We start from the raw sequence: 27,070 nt of genomic DNA on the forward strand, positions 1-27,070 counted from the left end.
TTTAAAAGTATTATGGGGGGGCTATAGTTTATTTTAAAAAACAATATCTCCTTCAAGAACGATCATAAAATGTGTTTTCAATCGATATTTATTCAATAAGGGACCAGTTTTCCTACCTAGCGAAAGGGGACGAGTTTTCCCGAGACGAGTTTTCCCGAGACGAGTTTTCCGGAGACGAGTTTTCCGGAGACGAGTTTTCCCTGGACGAGTTTTCCCGGCACCGAATTAATCATTTAAGAGGACGACTCATCAAGAACTTGTTTACGTTGGACTTGAAAACGACCATGTTTTATGGTCACCTGGGAAGTAGCTTCGCGGTATTGTGTTCCACAGACGAGCAGTTTTCTCATGGAATTTTCGTTAAGTTTTAGGCACCGACAGATAGTTAGATAACTCACTGATATTGTTTACAGCTAGACGATTGTTTGACGTGAATGTATTACGAGATAGGGGTGGACCAAAGAATGAAGCTCTGTCGAGCACCTATCGTGAAAATAACGATAAAGCAGAGATAGGTTACCTTTGTGAAGGAGTGATTCCATATTGTTTTTGTTTTTTGTCTTTTTTTTACCTGTAAGGAGGCCTATCGGTGCGGAAAACTTTATTGATAAGGATATTTTTAAAATCTAAAAGAGATCATCGGTTTTAGAAATAATTATTTTTAAAATCTAACTCGCTGGGTAAGTAAGGGGGTAATTGCTTTTAAATGCTTATGTCAGTTATTTTAATTCTAAGGTAAGTCATTTGAAATTATAATGAAAAACAGACATTTGTTAGTGGATTGTTTAAGGATTGAATCTTGTGATTGCTAGTATTTTTTTTTCACAAAGGTAATTATTTTATCAACTTTTTTGTAAATATAATTCCTTATTTTTGCTAAAATCTTATTATATCATATCGAAAAATTCTATAAAACCAGTTGTTCATAATTATAGCTAATTTCTCCCTTATAAAAATCCTACCCAAGTAAAAAATAAAAAATGTAATTATTATTTTTCCTGCTTTTACAATCTAACCAATTAATCATCATTATACAACAGTTTAATTGTATCACATAAACATTATATCATTACATCATACTCATTTACAATAAATATAATTGAAAATATATCTAATATTAATTATATAAGCAAAAAAAGAATTTTGGGTTCGTATTACTGTACACATAGATTCGAAAAAGTTGTCAAAAATAAATATATAACAAATAAATGTTATGAAAGGCAAGATAAGTTACTTTTCTACCAAACTGGATATATTTTTCGCGTTTTTATTCAATGTAACATGTTTATTCAGCTCGAAAACCATACAGTGTTTACCGATGTATTGGAAAATTCAAGATGGCGTCTGACTCTCTCTTTAACACGGTAAGTTTGGGAAAAAGTGTTATAAATAAAAAAAACTAGACAAAATACTATTAAAAACCCGTCGAATATATGTCAACCTATGTCACGGTAACATATATTCAGCGAGTTTTTAACAGTATTTTATCCAGTTTTTTATTTATAACACCTTTTCCCAAACTTACCGTGTTAAAGAGAGAGTCAGACGCCATCTTGAATTTTCCAATACATCGGTAAACACTGTATGGTTTTCGAGCTGAATAAACATGTTACATTGAATAAAAACGCGAAAAATATATCCAGTTTGGTAGAAAAGTAACTTATCTTGCCTTTGATAGCATTTATTTGTTATATATTTGTTTTTTGACAACTTTTTCGAATCTATGTGTACAGTAATACAAACCCAAACTTTTACTTAAATTTTTATTCTAATTTTATTTGTATTTTTTATTACTACAACATTTTTCTTTTTCTAATTAATTTCTAGATTCACAAACTACTTTACCTCAATAAGCTAGAAATATTTTGTGTTTTTCTTAATCATAACCCCCTCCCCATTTATGCTGGTGAGGAGATGATATCCAGAAATATTTTTCTTTATTTTTACGATTCTTTTAATAATTTTAAGCATTTTACGACCCTTTATAAGTTTAAGCATTTTATGACAACTTAAAATTTTTTAATACATTTTACGACCCTTTAAGGATTTTAGACATACTACGACCTCTTGATAAGTTTAGACATTTTATGACCCCCTTAATAATTTTAGACATTTTACGACCCCCCTTAATAATTTTAAGCATTTTATGACCCCCATGATAATTTTAGACGTTTTACTGCCTCCATTCTAATTTTAGATATTATATGACCCCTTAATAATTTTAGACATTCTACGAACCCTTAATTATGTGAGACATTTTCTGACCCTTTATAATTTAAGACATTTTACGGTCCCTTTATAATTTTGAACATTTCATAACCCCTCATAAATTTTAGACATTTTACGACTTAATAATTTTGGATAGTTTTCGACTCCCTAAGGATTTTAGACATTCTTACGGCTTCTTAAATAATGTAATACATTTTCGACTACTTACAGTTTAAGACATTTTACGACCCCTTATTAATTTTTAACAGTTTATGACCATTTAAATTTTTTTTAAAAAGTTTTACGAGCACTTAATAATTTAAGATATTTTACGACTCCTTATAATTTTAGACGTTTCACTGCCCAATTGTAATTTTAGACATTTTACGACCTCTTTATAATAGACATTTTATCACCCCTTAATAATTTTAGACAATTTACGATTCCTTAATAGTTTTATGCATTTTTAATCATTTTTAACATTTTATGACCCTTCATAATTATAGATATTTTAAGACCCCTTTATAATTTTAGACATTTACGACGCCTTTATTAATTTTCCGACCTCTTCAGACATTTCTTTTAGACATTTTACAGCTACTAAATAATTTTAGACATTTTACGACCATTTAATAATGTTAGACATTTTGCTACCTCTTAAGAATGTTAGAAAATTTACGATCCCTAAATGATTTAAGACATTTTTTGATCCATTAATTTTTTTTTACCCTTAAATGGTTGGCATTTTACAATCCCTTAATATTTTAAAACATTTTACGACTCCTTAATATTTTAAGACATTTTCTAGGATTAGCATTAGACGGCCTCCGCTAATCGAGCCAGAGATGTCTCGTGTCGCGGGGTTCGAATCGTTCGACTGGTAGTAATCGTGACACCCTGCACTGAAGAATCCCGAAAGGATGAAACACTAGTGTCTGTAGGTATTTAATTATTATAGTAAATATATATATATATATATATATATATATATATATATATATATGTATATGTATATATATATATATATATATATGTATATATATATATGTATATATATATATATATGTATATGTATATATATATATATATATGTATATATATATATGTATATATATATATATATATATATATATATATATATATATATATATATATATATATAATTTCTATATAATTTTGTTTGTCTATACTTTGCGATAACTCTTGGGTGTGCCCAATGAGCTCTTTTAGGGCTAATAAAAACACTCCATTTTGGGAACTATTTTACCATATTTGTCCAAAATTTTCTATATATATTCTCTCTCTCTCTCTCTCTCTCTCTCTCTCTCTCTCTCTCTCTATATATATATATATATATATATATATATATATATATATATATATATATGGTGCCCGGAAAACTCGTCTCGGGAAAACCCGTCTCGGAAAAACTTGTCTCCGGAAAACTCGACCCCGGAAAACTCGTCCCCTTTCGCTAGGTAGGAAAACTGGTCCCGTATTGAATAAATATCGATTGAAAACACATTTTATGATCGTTCTTGAAGGAGATATTGTTTTTTAAAATAGACTATAGCCCCCCATAATATTTAAAAAAATATTTTTACATGTTTAATGTTTTTTTCTTTTTTTTAAATAAAATTGATTTTCTAAGTGTCCGTTTTCTACCTAACTGGCTAAGTTCTTAATGGTTTCACTTATTTTAAAGCGTTTATTATGTTCATACAAAGTTAATTACACTTTTTTTTGTTCTTATTTTAATGATATTTTTTGGAGTCATAAAAATAATAATAACAAAACAAAACAAAAAAATTAAAAAACAGGGAGCGATTCGATTCGTCGTTACTTTTTTTGTTTTGTTTTTTAATTATGATAGTTTTTTTTCTGTTGTTATCTTTTTGTTTTCTCTAATACCAAATGCACTCATGCGTTATTTAAAATTATAATTTTATCAATTATCAACATTTATTGTCGTCCTGTCAAATTTTGCAAAAATTAACTAATAAATTAAAAGCGAAATATTTTTTTGGCGCGAGAGATGCTATGTGCTAACAATCTCTCGTTAACTCATTTTTAATTTTTACTTCAAAATTCTAAAATCAATCATTAAGAGAAAAAGTAATCACTAAATAAATTTATTAATCAATTTTATTGAAAACTCCGCTATCGTTTATCAAGAATCTTTTTAATTTCATTTTTTGTTGCTTGTTTTTCGGAGGGAGATATAGTTTTTACCCCCCTCTCTCAAAATTATATTTTAAAAAATATTAAAATTTATTATTTTCTTTTTAAAACCAAATCTCCCTTAGTAATTTCTTTAATTTTCTATTTTTTAGCGATTATCAAGACCCCTAAGATGTGATATACCGGACATTATTTCTCGTTCTCACGTAACACTTTTGTTTGTTTTCGGTGTGTTTTTTTTTCTTTACCGAATAAACGATTCCAAATAAATTAAACAATAGTAAATAAGTAAATTCTTTTTTATATTAATATTAAAAAAATATGCGGTCTCGTTTATGAACATAATAAACGCTTTAAAATAAGTGAAACCACTAAGAACTTAGCCAGTTAGGTAGAAAACGGACACTTAGAAAATCGATTTTATTTAAAAAAAAAAAACATTACATAAGTAAAAATATTTTTTAAAAATATCATGGGGGGCTATAGTCTATTTTAAAAAACAATATCTCCTTCAAGAACGATCATAAAATGTGTTTTCAATCGATATTTATTCAATACGGGACCAGTTTTCCTACCTAGCGAAAGGGGACCAGTTTTCCGGGGTCGAGTTTTCCGGAGACGAGTTTTCCCGAGACGGGTTTTCCCGAGACGAGTTTTCCCGGGACGAGTTTTCCGGGCACCTATATATATATATATATATATATATATATATATATATATATATATATATATATATATATACATATATATATATATATATATATATATATATATATATATATATATATATATATATATATATATATATGATTGACTCTCCCGTCGATTTCGACGTATAAGATTTCAAGAACGATCATAAAATGTGTTTTCAATCGATATTTATTCAATACGGGACTAGTTTTCCTACCTAGCGAAAGGGAACGAGTTTTCCGGGGTCGAGTTTTCCGGAGACGAGTTTTCCGGAGACGGGTTTTCCCGAGACGAGTTTTCCGGGCACCTATATGAATATATATATATATATATATATATATATATATATATATATATATATATATATATATATACACTTGTGCCCGATATTATTCATACCCCTCGGATCTTTGAGATTTCTATAAGAATATTGCTCAAACGAGAAGATAGACAATATTAAAGGGATTTCAAACAATAAATCAAGCATAAGCATTTAATTTAAACTCAACAAATAAATAAATTATGCAAGTTTGAAGCATTATACTAAGAAAAACAATAATGGCACTAGTTCAAAATTATTCATACCTCTCTTACTGATAGTCAATAGCATGCCCTTTATTCTTAATAACTGCCTGTAACCGTTGTGGATATTTATCAACAAGGTTTTTACAAGCATCAACACTGATTTTTGACCATTCTTCAATGCAGTAGTTCTCTTAATCCCTCAAATTTCTAGATTTCCGCTTTTTAACCTCAGTTTTCAATATGTGCCAGAGGTTTTCGATAGGGTTCAGGTCAGGACTCTGGCTAGGCCATTCCAAAACATTAATGTGATTATCCTCAAACCATTTCTTGACTATTTTGGCAGTATGTTTTGGATCATTATCTTGTTGAAGGACCCAGTTTGGTCCTAAATGGAGCTTCTCCGCATCCTGTCTAATGTTTTTCTGGAGTATCTCCAAATATTGCTCCTTCTTCATGGTTCCATCTATCTTGACCAAACTACCTAGACCACTAGCCGAGAAGGAGCCCCAAAACATTAGGCTACCACCACCATGTTTCACCGTGGGTATGGTGTTCTTTGGGTTGTAAGCTTCTCCTTTCTTCCTCCAAACGTAAGAAGCATCCATATGGCCAAACAATTCAATTTTTGTTTCGTCAGTCCACAAAATACTTGAGAAAACGGACTCTGGAGAATTCACATGGGTCCTAGCAAACTTTAAACGTGCTGCAAGGCGTTTTCCGGTGTGCAATGGAGTCCTTCTTGGTCTTCTTCCTTTCAGACCATTTTCATGCAGAGTCCTTTGCAATGTTTGCCTTGATATTTTTATGCCAGAAGACTCCAGATTTTCTAAAATGTCCTTAGTAGTGGTGGTTGGATTTGCATTAACACTTCTTACAATATTCCTGGTGGCTCTAGCAGACAGTTTCCTTTTCCTTCCTCTACCAATCAAGTTGTTTGTTGTGTGGTGGCTCTGGAATTTTTTGATGATGCTCTGTACTGTTGCTGTAGGGACCTCAAATTTCTTGGAAATTGACTTGTAACCTAAACCATCCTTATGTGAATTCACAATTTTAGTCCTAAGATAATTACTAAGCTCTTTTTTCTTCCCCATTCTAATAATTTTTATTCTTTTTTTGGTTTTCAGTTGATATCATTTTAATTTCTGAAAAATGCAAAAAACGAAATGAAATTAATCAAAGGTTGTATAAAAGCATTCAAAATAAGAATCAAACAGGAAACAAACAGTCAGAAACTCGATTAATACTGAAAAAATAAGGGGGTATGATTATTTTTGAACATTGCAGATTTTATAAATAGCTGTATATTTCTTTTATTACAAGTATCCCGAGATTTTAAAATGACGAAAATGATCAGAAGAGGTTTATTAAGAATATGTATCAATATGGACGTAAACAATAAATTCTTACAAAGTTACACCTAATAAACTCAATTTTCAAGAGGGGGTATGAATAATATCGGACACAAGTGTATATATATATATATATATATATATATATATGATTGACTCTCCCGTCGATTTCGACGTATAAGCTTTCGCCGCAACTAAGTTGTTCAGAAATCCACACAGATTATTTGTTTATAGTGGCGAAGGCTTTGTGTAGAACCAACCACGCTTTTTGGTATTACTGTTAATCCTTGTTGGTGCAGACGAGTGCCACAGGGCAAAGAACACACTGCAACACAAGTTTTTACATCGAAATTACCTTCTCTTAGATGCATATCTTAACCAAGACTGAGGATGCTTTGCTCCCAGTGAATTAATGCGCCTCCAGAGAGCAACCTGGAAATACGGCGCCTAGCTTTCTGAAATGGTCACCCATCTGGTACTGGCCAGGCTCAACATTGCTTACCTTCGGCGAGAACCGGTGTGTCAAGTTATATACATATATATATATATATATATATATATATATATATATATATATATATATATATATATATAGAGAGAGAGAGAGAGAGAGAGAGAGAGATAGATAGATAGATAGATAGATAGACAGACAGATAGATAGATAGATAGATAGATAGCCAGTCATGCCTGATTACAGGCCCTAAGTAATTCTTAATAATATTTTTGGGTCGCCCACATTAGGAATTGAACCCTTTACTGTTGATTTTGTCAAGTATTCTTACCATTGCGCCACGGGTTCTTGCGGTTCCATCGACTGAAACGTTGTGAAAATGACACTCAATATGAGAAGAGTAGTCCGAAGAATCCAAATAATACGAATCCCCAGTTTTGTTGTTTGGAATATAAATAGATTGAACAACAGACATACAGAAAGACAAATATTGAAGCATGTCTTGAAAGATAGTTTAAAACTAAACGGTTTGTTGGGAACGATTTTTTAAATATACAAGAGTCAGAATATAATGAAACAGAAATAAACGAATGGCGCGAGAAAAAAAAAGACAAGAAAGAATAAGAAGTTAAAGATAAAGAGAGATAGAGAAATAAATAGAGAGAAATAGAGTGATATATATATATATATATATATATATATATATATATATATAGAGAGAGAGAGAGAGAGAGAGATTAATATAGATATAGAGAGAGATAGAGAAAGACAGAGAGAGAGAGAGAGAGAGAGAGAGAGCGCGAGAGATTAATATAGATATAGAGAGAGATAGAGAAAGACAGAGAGAGAGAGAGAGGGGAAGATAGAGAGAGAGAGAGAGAGAAAGGGGGAGGGAGAAAAAGAGGAGGGGCAGCTTCAAAGAAAGACACGTTTCATAAATCTGATTTTTTTTTTTTTTTTTTTAAAAGGGGACGATTGATATATATATATATTTTTTCATATAAAATCATTTAAGAATCACTTTATAGCTACCACCGTTTCCACCAAGGCAGGAAATAAAAATGTGAAAAAATTTGAAGCGTCGTTTGGATGACGGGACGATGTTTACACACGTGGAGATTCTCATTCCCGTTCTTCCGGCACACACAAGTCGCCGAAAACATCAAGCTCTCTCTCTCTCTCTCTCTCTCTATCTCTCTCTCTCTCACACACACACACACACACACACACACACACACACACACACACACACACACACACATATATATATAAACAAATAAATGGCAAAAGTCTATATCATAAATTACAAGATGTTGACCATCTTAACCGTTTATTCCGTTAAGTAAGTTGACATACACAATTCTTGACATTACAACCTACTTAAAGGAATAAACGGTAATATGGTCAATATCTTGAAATTTAGAATATAGACCTTTGTCATTTCTTTTTATATGCTCTGTAGTTACATCGAGCTTCATAAATTAAAGGATTAGTATAAATAAAAAGTGAAATAGAATTGAGTAAACATATTTCTACAAACACACACACACACACACGTGAAAACACATACACACGAACATATATATATATATATATATATATATATATATATATATATATATATATATATTGGTGTATATCTCCCTACCACAAGATGAAGATGAGACACAGGGTCGGAAAAGTGGGATTGAACCGCAAGAGGAATAATACTCTAGCCTGTAAAAAATATGCCTGACAGACCCGGCGGCATTCCCTTGTAGTGGTGCCACAGGCGACTTGCAATAAACTACCACATCTTCAAAAGGGAAGGAAGCAGGACTGGGAGTACGAATCTCCTAGATCTGCACATGAACATTTGGCCATATTTAAGTTAACAGAAAACAAGCCATCCCAACAATAATTTTGATGTACATGCAAATACCAAAAATGCCGAATAAAAGCAGCATTAGCGAACCACTTTTTGAACGCAAAGAAAGTGGACGATCACCAATAGTAGAGTGGAAAATACTACGGCAAGCCAGCACACACACACACACACACACACACACACACACACACACACACACACACACATATATATATATTTAAATAAGGGAGTAGTCACCAACAATGTGTATTTTTTAACATTATTTTATTATTCCGTGTCTATATATATATGCTGGCTTGCCGTAGTATTTTCCATATATATATATATATATATATATATATATATACAGAGAGAGAGAGAGAGAGAGAGAGAGAGAGAGAGAGAGAGAGAGAGAGAGAGAGAAATGTAAAATAAATTACAATAGAAAAATGCGAGCCTGAAAAGTAGTATGGTTAAGCTTAAACATGGAAAAGTAAGGGACTACTTGTTAAAACTGGAAAAGGGCAAGCTATTCTAGTAAAAAATATAGTAACTTTATAACTTAAATTATTGCAGCATTAAAATTGCTTAAAAATTCACTTGATAACATTATATGCTCAATTCTTAAAGCTGCAATATTTCAAGTTATAAATTTATTATATTTTTTACTAAAATATCTTGTCCTTTGTTATATATGAATCCAAAGAATTGCGTTCATCTGCAAACGATCTAGCTAATTTGCATATTCTTTAAAACATTCATTTTAATTAATTCCCTATTGTTTTTTCCGGTTTTCTTAGAGGATGATCTTTAGTTAACGTGTAATTATAGTCATGTAGATATTCTACAAGAGTCATATGTGCGTAATATTTGCATAAAAATGTTACAGTAAACACAAACCTCTTTCTTTATATATTTATACATGCCTATATATATATATATATATATATATATATATATATATATATATATATTATTTGTTTAAAGAAATTTGCCTGCCAAACTCCTCTGTAAGTTTTTCGTCTACAGACATAGAACATAATATATAGGGTATTCGAACCCATGCGAAACTTTATGTTTGGGTTTTAGCAGGGGAAAATTGGTGCAAATGTGCAAAAGATAAAAAAATGGAATTTGCCAGGAAGCTTGAACTTCAACACAACGAATGCGTAACGTAATAGCTATTTGTTCATGTTTTAATTTTTAGCCCTGCAGAAAATATGTCTTCATAGACCAGGCATTAACGTTAAACGAAAAAGTAAATTGCAAGCTAAACGTTTTGATTTCGTTTCTCGGTGGTGCCGCACGAGTCATTTTTTTAATAACTTTTTGAATCATTACTATGTCTTGGGTCCAACATAATATAAAAATAAATACGAAATCTTCTTTTATCAAAATATCATATTTAAGCGTAATGCAGGGAAGTCTGCCAGTATATATATATATATATATATATATATATATATATATATATACTGGCAGACTTCCCTGCATTATATATATATATATATATATATATATATATATATAAATTTTTACAATAAGACCTTTGTAAACAGTGAATATATATAAAAAAACTAAATTAGAGTATAAAGAGCCTCGAAAGAAAACGCCCACATCTAAAAATCCCGTAAAAGGAAAATCATTTGGTTTACCTCTCCCTTCAATCAAACGGTTAAAACCAACCTAGAAAAAATTCTTAAACCTCATTAAGCTACACTTCCCCTCTAACAATATCGCCCACAAAATATTTTAAAAACTTTGTTAAATTAAGCTACAGTTGCAACAATAACTTGGGAAGAATAATAAAAAACATTACAACAAAAATTTAAATGATAAAACAATGTAACCAGAGTAAAAAAATTAAAACTTGTAGTTGTAGAGATAAATCTGATTGTCCTCTCAAACAGAACTGTCTGGCAACCTTCGTTATATATCCAGCTAACATAAGAGTAAAAGTGGACCCTGTCACTAACAAATTCTACATATGTCAAACTAGCAACACTTTTAAACAAAGATACACTGGCTATAAAAGGTATTCACGAATATAAAGTATAATGATAAGATACAATTGAACTAATAGGAAAAAACTTTTCACCGATTGTTAAATGGGAAATCCTGAAAAAAAAACAGAACTTGACAATCACTTAACTCCACTTGTTTCCTTTGCTTAAATGAAAAACTCTTTATCACCAAATTTAAAGATAAGTATAATCTCCTAATTAAGAATCAAGAAACATCAATAAATTGTAGGCATTAAAATCACACCCTCTTAATCACTTACATACTCCTCCTTAGGTCCCTATCAAACACACCTCAAAGGCTACATATACTAAGATCCTACAAAATGCACCTTTTCACTTAAAACTCCACAAAATTTAATATTGGCAAATTTCATTATTGTCATTTGTCAGCACCGCCCTGGAAAATCATTCCATATGACTATATCTATTACTTCCAAGCAATTTCTTTACATACTCCAAATATTCATCTATTTCCCTCAATTCATTTCATGAAATTTGGACACTTGGAAGATATCCAATATCAAATCCTTACCTCAACTCTTTTACTATACAACATAATCAAAACAAATAAAACGGAATTAATAATCAGCCTAAACTTAAATTTTAATTTAGAATTTGTGCCACGAAATTGTCACTGTCAAGAATTGTAAATGTCAACGTAAATAAAGGAATAAATTGTAAGATGGCCAACATCATGAAATTGTCATTTGTTTGTTATATGCTCTGTAATTACATCGAGCTTCATAAATTAAGTGAAATAGCGATAAAGATGGCGCCCAAAAGAAAACAACACTACAGCTTTATTTTAAAACTTTTATTAAAAAACATCAATTCAGGTAACTTGATTATGTAGTAGAGCTGACATCTATTCAATGTAGCCGCTTTCGGCCTCAATCACCGCCTCCATACGCGTCGGGAACAGGGAGCATTCCGTTTCCGCAAGTGCCGGCAGGAGTTCGGTGAATACTCGGCGGATGACGGCGATCAGACTGGCTTTGGTGTTGTGGGAGGTCATGTTGGTGATGTTCTCGATGTATCATCAAGCAAACTAGTTCAGCGGGTTCAGTAAAAGAAAGGTATAAAGTCGTAGCATTTCTTGTAAAGCCAAGCCTGAGTGTCTTTGGACATGTAGTAGACTAGCACCGAGTCCTGCTGCCGCACCCAGAGTCTGCCAGCGGCCACCTCATTGCACCAGGGGATCACCACACTTTAGCATATTCAAGTACACTTTGGTGTTGACTTTCAAGCCGACTTCGAAGATGTGAGGTGGAATGATGTGATCCTCGCTTAAAAACACACCAAAGACCATATCTTCTGGAGCGGTAGAAGGATCCCACCATCTTTCCAGCGACCTTGGCAACAGACGATGTACGTGTTCCATTTAAGATCAGGAGTAAAGGTCAAGCCCAGAAGCTTGTGAAAACATGGGTGTTTTCCTAGACGAGAGCCATCCATTTCAATTGATGCCAGATGGGGATCAGAGCGTTGATGATGTAAAGATAGAAGCTTGGTTTTAGAGGCATTAAAGGTAACCAGCCACGTCTTCCCCCACTGAACCAAGCGCTCGAGATCAGAGGAGAGAAAACTTTGTCATTTACAGCCTTTGATGTGTTGCCGTAAATTGTCGTGTCATCAGCATAGATGTCAACGAATGATTTAAGTATGTGTTTAGGGAGATCATTGATGTAGATCAGGAAGAGAGTTGGGCCCAGGATGGACCCTTGTGGGACTCCAGCATTAATACTGCAGGCCTCTGATTTTTGTCCATCGACCACTACTCTTATGAGCGTATCAGAAAGAAATGATTTAATGATAGAGAAAACATTTCCAGTGATACCGTAGCCGGAAATCTTGTGAAGTAGGCCCTTATGCCATACCTTGACAAAGGCTTTTGATATGTCAAGAGCAATTGCCTTAGAAAGGAAACCTTTGTCAAGAGATTCACTAATCCTGTGAGATATAACCGTTAGCACATCTGCGACAGATCTTGTAGAACGGAAACCACATTGCGTGTCACTAAGAAGGTTACTTCTGCTGAGGTAGTTGACTATTTCTCTATTTAATATGGATTCCAGCAACTTACTCATAACACACAGGAGACTTATTGGTCTGTACTGAGAGGGAGATGACTTATCACCTGAATTCTTAAATACAGGGCATACTGATTAGGTTTTCCAGGGTGTTGGAAAGCACTTCTCCTTAAGGCAATGCTTAAACAGTTTCGTAAGTATGGGAGCAATTTCTGGTTGAAGCTTTTTTAACACTATAATTGGGATGCCGTCAGGGCCAGTTTCTTTACTGGAATCAAGGTTCTTGATTAGCTTGGCGACCTCATGCACAGATATTTGTATGTTACCTAGCGTGTTCTGTGTTATAGGAGGAAATATGGGGAGTTGATGGCCTTCGTCGAATAGGGTAGAATTAGCTGCAAAGTTCGTGGCAAATAGTTTGGCCTTGTCTGATGCTGACGAGATGACCTCTGGTCCATGGATAATGGTTGGGATAGAACGCACACTTCTGTTGAGGATCCTATTTGTTATTTGCCAAAACTGGTGGGAACCAAGCCGCTGATCAGCTACTTTGGATTTAACAGACTGGGCATGTAGCTCTCTTGCATTTTTTTATTACTCTTTTACAGTGGTTGCTGGCGTTCCTGAAAGCAGCTTTAGTCTCAGTGCATCTATTACGTTGGTAGCTATGGAAAAGGTGATTCTGTGCGCGATAGCAGCAGCACATTCTGGGGCGAACCATGACTGGCTGTTAGGTTTTTGTTGGAATTTTTTAGATGGTATGAATTGGTCAATGCCTACAATTACCCATTCGGGCAGGTCTGATACTATAGAGGACACATCCTTTTTAAACATGGAATGCAGAGGTAGATCAGATATGAATGTACGGAAGCTATCCCAGTCAGCCATGGAGTATCGGTATACAGTACGGTGGAGGTGTACGTCTGGGGACTTATTACATTTCATTTCATTTTTCTATCTTTTATATATATATATATATATATATATATATATATATATATATATATATATATATATATATATATAGTCATTCACATACAGTACTGTTTCGCTGTTTCACAGCTCATCAGTGCGACTAGACAGGCAACTACCTCAAGCCAGGATTAATATATATATATATATATATATATATACATCAACAGCTGATGAAGATTCATGGACGAATCGAAGGCGCTCGTGACAGCAACAACTATGGAACTTTTATCAATATTTTTGATTTGGATACAAAAAAGATTATACGGAAAATTGAAAAATTAAAAAAAAAAAAAAGAATCATAAAGCAAAGTGTCTCCATTGCATTTAATAATATTTGCTTGAATATATATATATATATATATATATATATATATATCACGTGCCACAATGATAGATCATTGTACCTATTTACAATGCGTCCCCACGGGACAGAGTTAGACACCAGGGTCGTTTTTTAACCTGGAGAAAAGGTACAAAACTAAAAAAAATTGTCTCAATCGTGAAGGACTGCTCCTCCACCGAAAGAGAACAAGAAATGGCATCTGAAGAACAGATGGTATTTATTTCCTCCCCCACCGAGCAAATTAGGCACAAGGCCAATTTTTAATGTGAGGAGTGAAGGGAGGGGGAAGGGAAAAAGGGGACCAGCTCCCGAGAGGTGGGAAATGGGAGCTGGTTAAAGGTCAGGTATGTGTGGTTGCCCCCACATCTGGTCTTTGCTTGCAGTATCTGCCGGAACAGATGGTATTTATTTGCTCCCCCACTGAGCAAATTAGGCACAAGGCCGTTTTTAATGTGAGGTAAAAACCAGCTCCCCTAAAAGTAGGCAAAAAGGGGGCACTCTGGTTACCAAAAATAATAATTGTCCCAGTATAGAGGGTTTCCCCTCCATTGACTGGTACAAATTATCTTAAAGTGCAGTATCTGCCGGAACAGATACTACACTTTGATCTTGGTCAAAACAGCACGTGTGAAAATATCACCAGTAGGCGAAGGATATGTAGTTAGCGAAAATGTAAGCAGCAGTAGCCGTTACATCACGCATGCACATTAGCAATGTGCGCGAGCTTGCGTCACAAGAAAAAGAAATGAAAGGACAGCACGTGGTCGAAAGGAGAAAAGTAAAGTGCGTCACGGAAAGGATGAAAGTCGCGGGTGAGAATGCGCTGGTTGGAGCCGGCATGGAGCGAAAGTAAATGAGAATTAAAACAGATAGTATAATGCGTTGTTTTAGAAGGAAGACGAACAAATCCAGTTCCTCTCTCTACAACCCCACGGGAGAGACGTTGCGTTTTCCTTTCTCTACTTTCCTACAAAAGAGATGTTGTGAACTTTCCTTGCTCTATCGCTATTTTCATGACAAGTGTTTGACTAAACTTCAATCTATTGTCACCCCTCGCCAATCGTCCATAAAATAATCACTCATCTAGCTAAAATCACTATCAATAAGTTCACCCACTCTATATCGGTGCCTAAAAGGTAAACATGGATTCCAGGAACAAAGCTTCTTTCCTAGAATTGCTCGCCTATGTAACTATTCCGCTGGTCTGCCTTGGGATTCGGTTTCGATTCAAGCTGATGAACCCAAGTCATATAGATATATTTTTATTATCGCAACTTTATAATATATAATAATCGATAGAACATTAACTCTATAATAATATATACGAAATCTGCAAAATTAAAATATCATATTTAAGCGTATTTTACGTGCCTGCTAGCTTGGATATATGCTATTGCAGTTTTACAAAAATAACTACAATAATATCAGAGCATCTCCATTTACGCTTAATATCTACAAAGTGCCAACATCAATATATTACACATGACTCAGTCCGCTGTGGAATTGCCACCGGTGGAGTAAGAGTAAAATAATTGAAATGAATGGCTTGCATCTTGAGGAAGCTCCATGTTTTGACAAGATCCTGGGCTTGACCGTTACTCCTGATCTGAAATGGAACACATACATCAAATCTGTTGCCAAGGACGCTGGGAAAATCGTAGGATCCTTCTATCGATCCAATAGATATCTCACTGCTGATGCAATTCTCTACCTATATAAGAGCCAGGTATGTCCAATATTGGAGTACTGTTGCCACATCTGGGCAGGAGCTGCTAGAAATACCTTATCCTGCCTTGACAGAGTTCAAAACAGACTTCGTAGCCTAGTGGGGGATCCCCTTTTCTCTTCCTTGCAACCCCTTTCGCACAGAAGAGACATTGCGAGCCTATCGTTATTTTCATGGCAAGTGCTCGTCTGAGCTCCAGTCTATGGTCCCCCCTCACTAAACTTTCACGAGAAACAATCGTCTAGCTGAAAACACTATCAATAATTTTCCCCCCACTCTTTATCTGTGTCTAAACCTAATCGTAGATTCCATGAACAAAGTTTCTTTCTTAGAACTGCACATCTGTGGAACTCTCTTTCCAGCTGACTATAATATAGTCATCTCCAAGTCCAACGTAAACAAGTTCTTGATGAGCCGTTCCCCTTAAGTAATTCAATTTACCAAATTTCCACTACTAATAATTATTACGACATTGTCCCATTAACCACTGTACGCTTATTAACCCTTATCCTCGAGTGGCCTCTGGATCTTGATAACTGGTGACTCCGTTGTAAAATAAATGTAAGTTTGGTAATCAAGATAGCGCAGATTTTTAAAAATAAACATTTGTTTATTTCTATGTGTGTATGTATCAAAATCAAAATACGAAAAGTGTTTAAATATGTTCTCTATTTATTTCTTATTTGATGACGTGTAAAAATACAAAATATCCCCTGAAAAAAGTTTTTAAAAGACCCTAATTTCGACGGTACCTTCGGCCGTCGTCAGTGTAATCAAGGAGATGTGTGTGTCAGGCGGCGGGAGAGGTTGCAGGTTATAGCCAATGAGTTGGTTGGGTAACCTGGCTGAAATATTTGGCACACATATGTAAATACATATACACACATACACATACATGTATGCATATATATTCAAACATGCATACATATATACAAACACCTAGGCACATATGTGTTCACAAATGTAGGAGAAAGAGAGAGAGAGAGAGAGAGAGAGAGAGAGAGAGAGTGAGTGAGGGAGACAGGGGGAGCGATGTAGGGACAGGAAAAAAAAAGATTCCTAAACTAGTCCTAAAAAGGGTTGATAGGTTTTGTTTTATAAGGGGTCGAAAAATGTAACCAGCCTGATCTTGCGGAGTGAGTGGGAGGGGGGGATTTGCCCCATGAAGGAAAATCAGATATGAAGAAAGAAAAAACTAAGAAAAACTGAAAATGAAATAGAAGGTTACTAATAAAGAAAATACTCATGTCCTTCATCACCCGCGAAAACACCCACCTTCATAAAGTGTGGTATCTGTTTTTCAGATGCTACATTTGTTGTTCTTTGTCAGTGGAGGAGCAATCCTCCACGACCGAGACAATTTTTATTTTTGTTCCTCTTGTTCATGTTTAAAAGTACGACCCTGGCGTCTTAGTGCAGTAGGGGGCATCGTAAATAGGAACACTCACCTTCATTCATGCATATATTCTAGGCATAGGATGATTCCAGTATTTTTACCGATTCCGATACAATTATCGATTCCGTATGAAATTCCCGATTCCGATACAATCACCGATTCCGATTCTGATTCTTTCTAAATCTTTACATATTTAACTATAAAGTTGTTATTTTTCACGATTACCGCAAAAACACATGATATATGTGCAGATATTTTCCTAAGCGTGTAGATAAAAAATGTTAGGGATGATCTATCGATTTTAGTTTTACCAATAGGTTTAAATCAATAGATATTCAATATTTTAATATTACTAGCAGCGGCAGAATATTTTTCTTTAAAGAAAGTGAAATAAAAAAAGGCAATAAAAAGAATCGTTGTCGGCATCGGAAAATAGGCGCAATTTTTTAGCCCCAGAATTTCTGATTTTTTCGATTCCCGATTGCGATTCCGATTCCCAAGATTAATATACACACACACACACACACACACACACACACACACACACACACACACACACACACACACTTTTATCACGCCGAACAGAAACATTAAAACTGTATCACACTTTTGCATAAACAATTGAGCACTCTCGGTAATTTTTCTACTGATACGAGAAATTCATTATATATATACCGGATGGAATTTTCACCCCTACACTGATAATTGCGTAAGCATTAAACAAAAGTGTCTGTAGGTATAAAGCATAATTATTGTTTAGTTGCAATTGTCAAGCCTCTTTAACAATACTTAAGGATGGATACTGTCTGTGGAATAATAACTAAAAGGCAGTCAATTTGCGTCTATGCAATGTTCATGGCTTCCGCTCATTTGAACACTGTAGATTGTCTAATATATACGCCTGAATTCAATAGTTCTTAATTCCCTTCATTTTCGTGGCAATTGTTCGGTAGCCTTGAGGTAAAGGCTTAGCGAAAGGTGGCTTCGTAGTTGGGTTCGAATCTCATGACCGGTCGGAATTGGTACCCCTATAATGATGATTACGTAAGCATGGAGCACTAGTATCTGTACGTATAAAGAATAGGTATTGTTTAATTATATATATATATATATATATATATATATATATATATATATATATATGTGTGTGTGTGTGTGTGTGTGTATACATATGAATATATTTTGCTGATAATATCATTTGTTTCCTTAAAAGGAAAAACATGAAAGAGCTAATAGTAGAAAAGGGTATTCCCCAGCGTTTTAAGATCAGAGAATCGTCTACAAAAATGGTCCGGCACCGATTTCCCCGCTCCCGCCAACCTTACGAAGACGACCTACGAAATAAAAAAAATCCTATAGAGAAAACAACAATATCTTAAATGTCGAAATGGTAAAACTATTAACGCGAAAATAATAATAATAATAATAAATAAAAACAACAACAACAACAGCAACAAAGAAAGTATTAAATCATATTTGCAGAAACTGATTTCTTTTGCTTATATATATATATATATATATATATATATATATATATATATATATATTGATTTATTTGTTTATTTATTATTTATTTCTCATCATAGATCACACAACCGCCTTGGGGGAGAAAAGGGCGGGTACGAGCTCTGATTTTTCCTCTTTTTATTTGTAAGGCAACACTTGATATCCTTGTTTGTATTTTGGTGGGATCCAGGCAAAAGCAATAGGCGTCTGGTAAATATATAACGACAAAGATGACGCCATCGTTTTCATCGCCATTACTTTCACACCCACCACGACGCCATCTTTTAAAACGAAATGCTTCTTCTTCTTCTTCTTCTTCTTCTTCTTCTTCTTCTTCTTCTTCTTCTTCTTCTTCTTCTTCTTCTTTGCTTTATTCACTCCAAGCAAGGTATATTGTCACTTGGACGTGAGAGGGTGGGTGTGAGGGGGGGGCTACCATATCTACAGAGAGCACTCTGTAGGGAGTTGAGCAGCGAGATCCCTGTTGGCATGACGTTAAAATTTCTGCATGTTAGTACAGTTAGGAAAGCAGGAAACCGGGATGGAATTCCAAAGTTTGAGTCAGTTTGAGAGAATAAATTATTCGAGTAGAAAACTGTCTGGCGTCTAGGGACCTCTACAGTGGGGGGGGGGGAGGATTTTGCTAATTGTCAGGCCAGTCGAGAATGCACAAGTACTACAAGCTCGTTGGAGCACATTCAATTAAAGTACTTGTAAAACATAGGGATGTAATATCGCGACGATAAGACAGGGGTAAGAATTTGGTTAGTAGTGCTGGACCTGTTAGATTTGAGACTCTTTACTTGGATCCTGTAAGGGGGAGAGTCTAATAGTGTATGCTCCAGCCCAGATGTAGCAACAATACTCCATGCAGGCATCTTCTTCTTTTCTTCTTTTTCTCCTTTTCTTCTTCTTCTTTATTTATTATTTTTCTTTTTTGTTCCTTTTTCTTTCTTTCTTTCTTCTTCTTCTTCTTCTTCTTCTTCTTCTTCTTCTTCTTCTCCTTTATTTCTTCTTCTTCTTCTTCTTTATTATTTTTCTTTTTTGTTCCTTTTTCTTTCTTTCTTTCTTTCTTTCTTTCTTCTTCTTCTTCTTCTTCTTCTTGTTTTCTTCTCCTTTATTTCTTCTTCTTCTTCCTCTTCTTTTCTTCTCATTTATTTCTTCTTCTTCTTCTTCTTCTTCTTCTTCTTTATTTATTATTTTTCTTTTTTGTTCCTTTTTCTTTATTTCTTTCTTTCTTTATTCTTCTTCTTCTTCTTCTTCTTCTTCTTCTTTTCTTCTCCTTTATTTCTTCTTCTTTTTCTTCGTTATTTCTTTTTGTTTTTCTTTGTGTTCCTTTTCTTCCTTTCTTCTTCTTTTCTTCTTTTTATTCTTCTTTATTCCTTCTTACTTTCTTCTCCTTTATTTCTTCTTCTTCTTTTATTCTTTTCCTTCTTTTTTCTTCTTTATTTCTTCTTGTTTTTCTTTTAGTTCCTTTTTTCTTTCTTTTTTTTTTGTCTTCTTCTTCTTCTTCTTCTTCTTCTTCTTCTTCTTCTTCTTCTTCTTCTTCTTCTTCTTCTTCTTCTTCTTCTATATTTCCAGCTATCCCTACTTGGTAATGCCCGGGAATTTCAGTCTATTTTTCATTCTTTTTTTTTTTTTTTTCATTTTTTGAACTTTTTCTAAAACGACCAATCAAAAATGATAAAAAAAAATCACCTTTCGTTCACATTGTTGACAAAATTTAAATTTTTAGTTTTAGTTTTCGTTGTCTTCTGGCAAAGAATAGTTGCGTTTCAGTCACAGAGGATCCAAGGGACACATAGGTGTAACTAATGAAATTCACCCAGAGACGATGTTTATTTCTCTCCCAATGCAAGAAATGTGACACCAGAGCCAGAAAGTGGGATTGAGAAGACAGCAACCCCGTGGAGAGGCAACCTGACGTGCAAAAAGTGCCTGCGCAGCCCCGTCGGCATTCCCAAATAAGGGCGCTTCAAACGATTAGCAATAAAGTAAAACCAAGCCTGGGAGGGTTAACCTGCTAAAACTGCACAGAACCAGCATTACACTGCAATTAACAGGAATGATGTCATTACAGGAATAGTGCAACGTTACGCACATGTAAGCAATCTGGGCCCAATACGTTGTAGACTCGATCGCAAAAGAGACAAATAATAAAAAAGAATTTCAGCTCGTTGTTTCAGGTTTTAAGAAAATAACTTCATTCCTCATTCTTACACCACGCCATTAGAACATTGCATGTTTCATCGCTGTTAAGAAGGGCGCCAGAAGTGAGAAAAAAAAATGAAAGCGAGCAAAGAGGGAGGGAGAGGTGCTACGAATTTAGACGGTCGGAAATACAGTTGACCAGCACTTATCCAACTTCGTCTTGAACTGATCCGTTGTTGGTAGGGTGACAACCTCAAGCGACAGTCTATTTCAGGGAGCCAATATGCAGATGGAAAATGCGGGCTAAGTGTTTCAGGTCGTGCTCTTTCAGTCGTCGGCGTTCCAGCGAAAAAAGGTTCAGCCGCAGACGGGTCCCATAAGGAAGGTCACGAAAACCTCGCACCGTCCGGGACGGCAGCCTCTGCATTTGGTCCGGATGCTGAATGTCACGAACAAGGTATGTAGACAACGCTTGGATGCCATACTCCAATAGAGGTCGGACGATCGATACGTACATAAGCATTTATTTCATTTTTCAATTTTGACCCCTTAGCATCCCCTTTTCCGGATGAAAACCGATTAAAAAGGTTTTCACGTGTCTGAATGGCCTATATCCCAAATTGAAGGCGATGAACGTCAATGTCGAGAATTGGGAGGAACAAGCCAAAGATATGAGTAGCTGGCGGAACAAACTCCACAAAAGGTAGGAAGAAATACAGAGAAAGATTGGAGACGCCTTAGAGCTGTATCGACGACACAACCCCGGCATATGGTTCCTGTCAAAGAGTACTGGACGTTTCACACAGAAAGAGTACTAAGCTAAGCCGAAGGATAAAGCATCGAGCCCCCGACTAGTCATCGTCAAGACTGACGGACTGCATGATAGTGATGGTGATGGTGATAGGTAATAAATATAATCTCTTTTTGGCTTGTTTTTATCATCATGAGAGAAGAGAAAAAGATATTCAGTTGGCCGTTGAAGGTGGTCTTAAGCTTAGTCAACATCTAAAGTTCTTATAAAATGCTGTTTTAATAGTAAAATCAATTCATGTTGTTATATAAAAATGTGCCTGTCCTTCGTGTTATGGAGCTAAAAACTCCGTACCCTAATGTCGCTAGAAGAAAGAAGATCCGGCAAACGGGCATATCAAATGACATCTTAATCCCTAGATGTAAGGCCTTTACTTTTTTATTGTGTTCACACCCGAGTAGCTGGTTGTTTTACCCAAGACGTAACAGCTTCGGGACAAGATCAAAGTGTAGTATCTGTTCTTCAGATGCTGCATTTCAATTTCCTATTCTCTGTCAGTGGAGGAAAAATCCTTCACGACTGAGACAATTTTTATTTTTGTTCCTTTTCCCCACGTTAAAAAACGACCCTGGTGTCTACCTCTGTCCCGTGGGGAGACATTGTAAATAGGAACAACCGTTCCGGAAATGCCCCAACCACACGGATAAATCAAAATACTTTACTCGGCAGAGGACCTTGTTATAACGTTCTTCATTCGTTATTTTATAACTATTTATATTAATTGTCAACGTGGTTCTCCAAAAGATGGAACCGTTATCTATATCCTAGGCAAGTCATGGACCACTCTACACTATCTACTAATTGAGGATAATAACACTCCAACTTTGATTTCATTCAAAATTATTGGCCTAACATTCACAGCACACATGAACTGGAACCCCGTTTACAACGCTAGAAAAAGTGTAGTGAAAAAACTTTATCACATTGCCACTAACACGTTAAAACAAATGAAAATTAGCTCGTCAGAAGCAAAGTTTGATTTGTCAACTTTAATGCTATTTGGGCCAAACTTTGAAAATCCGACAAAATAACTTTATATGTTATAGAATGTTTTTTTTTTATTTCAATTGTTTTCGTCATTAATCAATAATAATAAAAGATGTTTGGTGAATTATATAAAACATCAGATACTTGGTTAAATTAACTTTCTATGAAATTAGAGAACCGCAGAGAAAGATAAGTTTTAGTGACAGGACGATTCCAATATTTGTCCCGATTCTGATAGAATTACCGATTCCGATTCCGAGTCTTTATAAATCTCTAAGTATGTGACAATAGAGTTGTTATTTATTCCCGATTACCGCAAAAGAAAAAAAAAAAAAACGAACAAAAAGGAAAAACACAAACAAAAAACAAAAACAAAAAAAAAAACAAACAAACAAAAAACGAAACAAAACAAAAAACAAACAAACATACAAAAAACTCATGTTAAATATGCAGATATCTACTCAAACATAAAAGAAACAAACTTGTGGGGAAATGCTTTATAAATTTAATTTTACTAGTAGTTTAAAATCAACAAATATTTTTTTCATTGCTATTAGCAGTGTAAGATTTTGTTTTTAACAAAATCAAATAAAAAAGACACTTAAAAGAATTGTTTTTGGAATCGGAAAATACGCACAGATTTTTCCAATTCCGATACCGATTCCAATATCCTCAAAAGTTCCGATCATTTCTGATTATTGATTCCGATTTCAATTAATCGTCCCAACACTAATAATTTACATAACTAAAACTACAATTCGAATTTTATAGAAAAAAAATTCGGTGCCAAAATTGAAACAAAAGCATCAAATCATTAATTAATAAATATTCATTTGTTTTCTTCCATCGTCTACAGTTGTTTTCATTAAATGCTTCATTCGTATTTTTCTGAAAGTAACGATATTTTGATTTTACGAAACAATTTTAACTCTCATGTCTAACATTACAAAACTACTAATAAAATCACAATCCAAAGTATGAAGTTTCTTAATTCAAATTAATTATTTGAAATTACGAGGGGCTCCCAATAAGTTTTGTCACAAAACCAACCCACGCGTTCTCGCTTCTGGAAAGGTATCAGTCACTTGCGAATCCGTTTCGCAGACGTCTTATCTATATGCGTAAGGTCATTAATGATAGTTTCCAACCCCCCTGTACTAATCTTAACCTATGCGGCTATTTGGGAATAGTCACGGGTCGAAATTCCAAAATGGCAGCCTCAACTTGACAGGCAAATGCCTCATCAATGATAGAAGGAGCGACTAGGTTTGAGACCCACTTTCACTTCTTTCCGGTCATGTTTGAAGTGATAATGCCTGTATTTTACAGGGTCATTTAATAGGACGTCATTAACATACATTCCCTTCATTTCATTAAAAGTGTCCAAATAGAAAATAATATTGTGCAACACTCAACAAGCTCCATTTAAAACCTGACTCAGTTCAAACACCTGTAAACCAGAAACCACAATTAGTTTAGAACTGAAATTTGTCACATAACCCATAGAAATATTAATCATTGCACATGTAAAAATTCAGACAACTGGAAGTGACTAAGGTGCTTTACTTCAATAATTTTGAGGGTTAAATAAAATAGGGTTACCCAAAGTGGGCTTCAGGGAGCCCTGGGGCTACACGAGTGAGACTGAGGGGCCCCGGAAGCCCTTTCTTAAAGAGGACCAAAAGGCATTTAATTATTGGTCATTTTTTTTTTACTGGAAAGAGATATGATACATGTGGTTGCTCCCTTTCGTCAAGGAATTCCAAAATTGTTAGTTAGTGTTAAAGTTTGAAATTAATGTTTTTCATATTTATTTTGGAAATTATCTTGTTAGTGTTTCGTCGAAAACCTTTAACTGCCCAGGAGCTCCACGGTGTCTTGAAGTTTGGGAAACTCTGAACTAAAAGATCACAGGCAACACCGGGTCGGGACAGCTAGTTATTAAATTAAAACAAATAAATGAATGAGAAGAAAACGAAGACGTGAACTATAACAAAACAGATACCAGAAGAAGTAGTAGTCAACAAAGAAGGCAGAAGAAAAAAGATGCTGATGAAGAATATGAGGGATGAAGAAGGAAAAGAAGATGAACAACAATGAGGTGGGGAGGACAAAGTCGTTGACGAAAATGAAGTAGAATACAGAGAAGAAAAAGAAATAGGAAGATAGGAAATAGAAGAAAACAGGGCAGGAAGAGTCAAAAAAAGAGAGGAAGACGGCAAGGAAAAATTGAAAATTGGGAAGAAAAATGAGATGAAAGAGTAGGAATAATAAAAAAGAGTTAAGGAGAAAGAGAGAATATTAGGGAAAGAAGAGCAGACGTAGAGGAAGAAAACATGGAAAAGAACAGGACAGGAAATACTGGTAGAAAAACAAGCGGAAGATAAAGGGGAAAAGAAGAAATATGAAAGAGAGAGAGAGGAGAACCAAGAGAAGAAGAAGAAAAATGGGAAGAAGAGAGAACGAACAGTAAAATATAAAAAGGACGAAAAAGGTATGTTGGAAAAAAAAACAGAAGTAAGAGAGAAGAAGAAAAAAGGAAGACGAAGAAGAAGAAGAAGAAGAAGAAGTAGACGAAGAAGAAGAACAGGAAAGGGGGAGATAAATGAAAAGAATTGGGAATAAAAAACGGGCAAAAGATAAAGAAAAAAAAGAGGCCAAATATAAAAGGGAAAATGTTGAAGAAGAAAAAGAAAAACCGAAATAATAATAATAATAATAATAATAATAATAATAATAATAATAGAAATGAAGCAACCCGTCCTCAGGTGAAGTTTCTTATTCTTCTTGTTCGAAAGCGTCATGTACATCTACGTTTCGTGTTGGGTACAAACAAACATTTACGCCCGTTAAGCCCCGAGAACAAACGAAGACGAGAAGGCGTGGAGATGGTCGTGGAACTTGTATGATTATGATGACGGGAGGGAAGGATCACAAGATTAGGGAAAGGGGGGAACGTAAACAAAGAACCAACCAAAAGAACAAAGTGTAAACAAACAAGTGATCTATTTGTATACGCACTTAACGGATAGCACTCACGCGTGCGCGCAAGAGAACACCTACATACAAGGTGGGATTGGAGAACTCACAATTTTAGTTTATATATATATATATATATATATATATATATATATATATATATATATATATATATATATACATATAAAATGAACGTGTCGGTCTGTGTGTCTGTGCGTGTACATTTTCGTACCCTCTACAGGGTACTGAGATCTGTGAAAATCTTTGTAATCCATTTTCGACCAGAAATTTGGCTGTTAAGGGGGGGGGGTAAAAGTTCAACGAGTTGACCTTTGAGAACTCTACCACACTCCTCCGCTAATTTTGGGTCTAAACACTTGAAATTTTAGATATAGGTTCCTTGAACATGGATCTAACTTAATAACTTGATTTGAGCCCAAAACAATTAATGTTAAGGGGTCATAATAGGGGTCAAAGCTAAAAAGATGTACCGCATTTTTTTTTTTGCTCAACATACACCTCCAAACACCCGGGCAATGCCGGGCTGAAATGCTAGTCTATATATCTATAAAAGTGAACGTGTCTGTGTGTCTGTCTGTCTGTTTGTGTGTGTGTGTGTGTGTGTGTGTCTGTGTACATTTCCCTACGCAATAACTCTGTCAATTTTTAGTCTACAGACTCGAAATTTGATATGCAGGGTAGTGAGAGTTGGGAAAATCTACGTGATCGGTTTTCGGCCAAAAATATGGCTGTTAAGGGGTAAGAGTTAAACAATTTGTCCTTTGAGAACTCTACCAAACTCCTCCGACAATTTTGGGTCTAAACACTTGAAATTTTAGATATATGTTCCTTGGACATGCTAGTATAGATGTAAATATATGTTTACTGTTTT

This window comes from Euprymna scolopes, chromosome 15 (assembly GCF_053919585.1).
Source record: "Euprymna scolopes isolate OS-2025 chromosome 15, ASM5391958v1, whole genome shotgun sequence".
NCBI classification, from domain to species: domain Eukaryota; kingdom Metazoa; phylum Mollusca; class Cephalopoda; order Sepiida; family Sepiolidae; genus Euprymna; species Euprymna scolopes.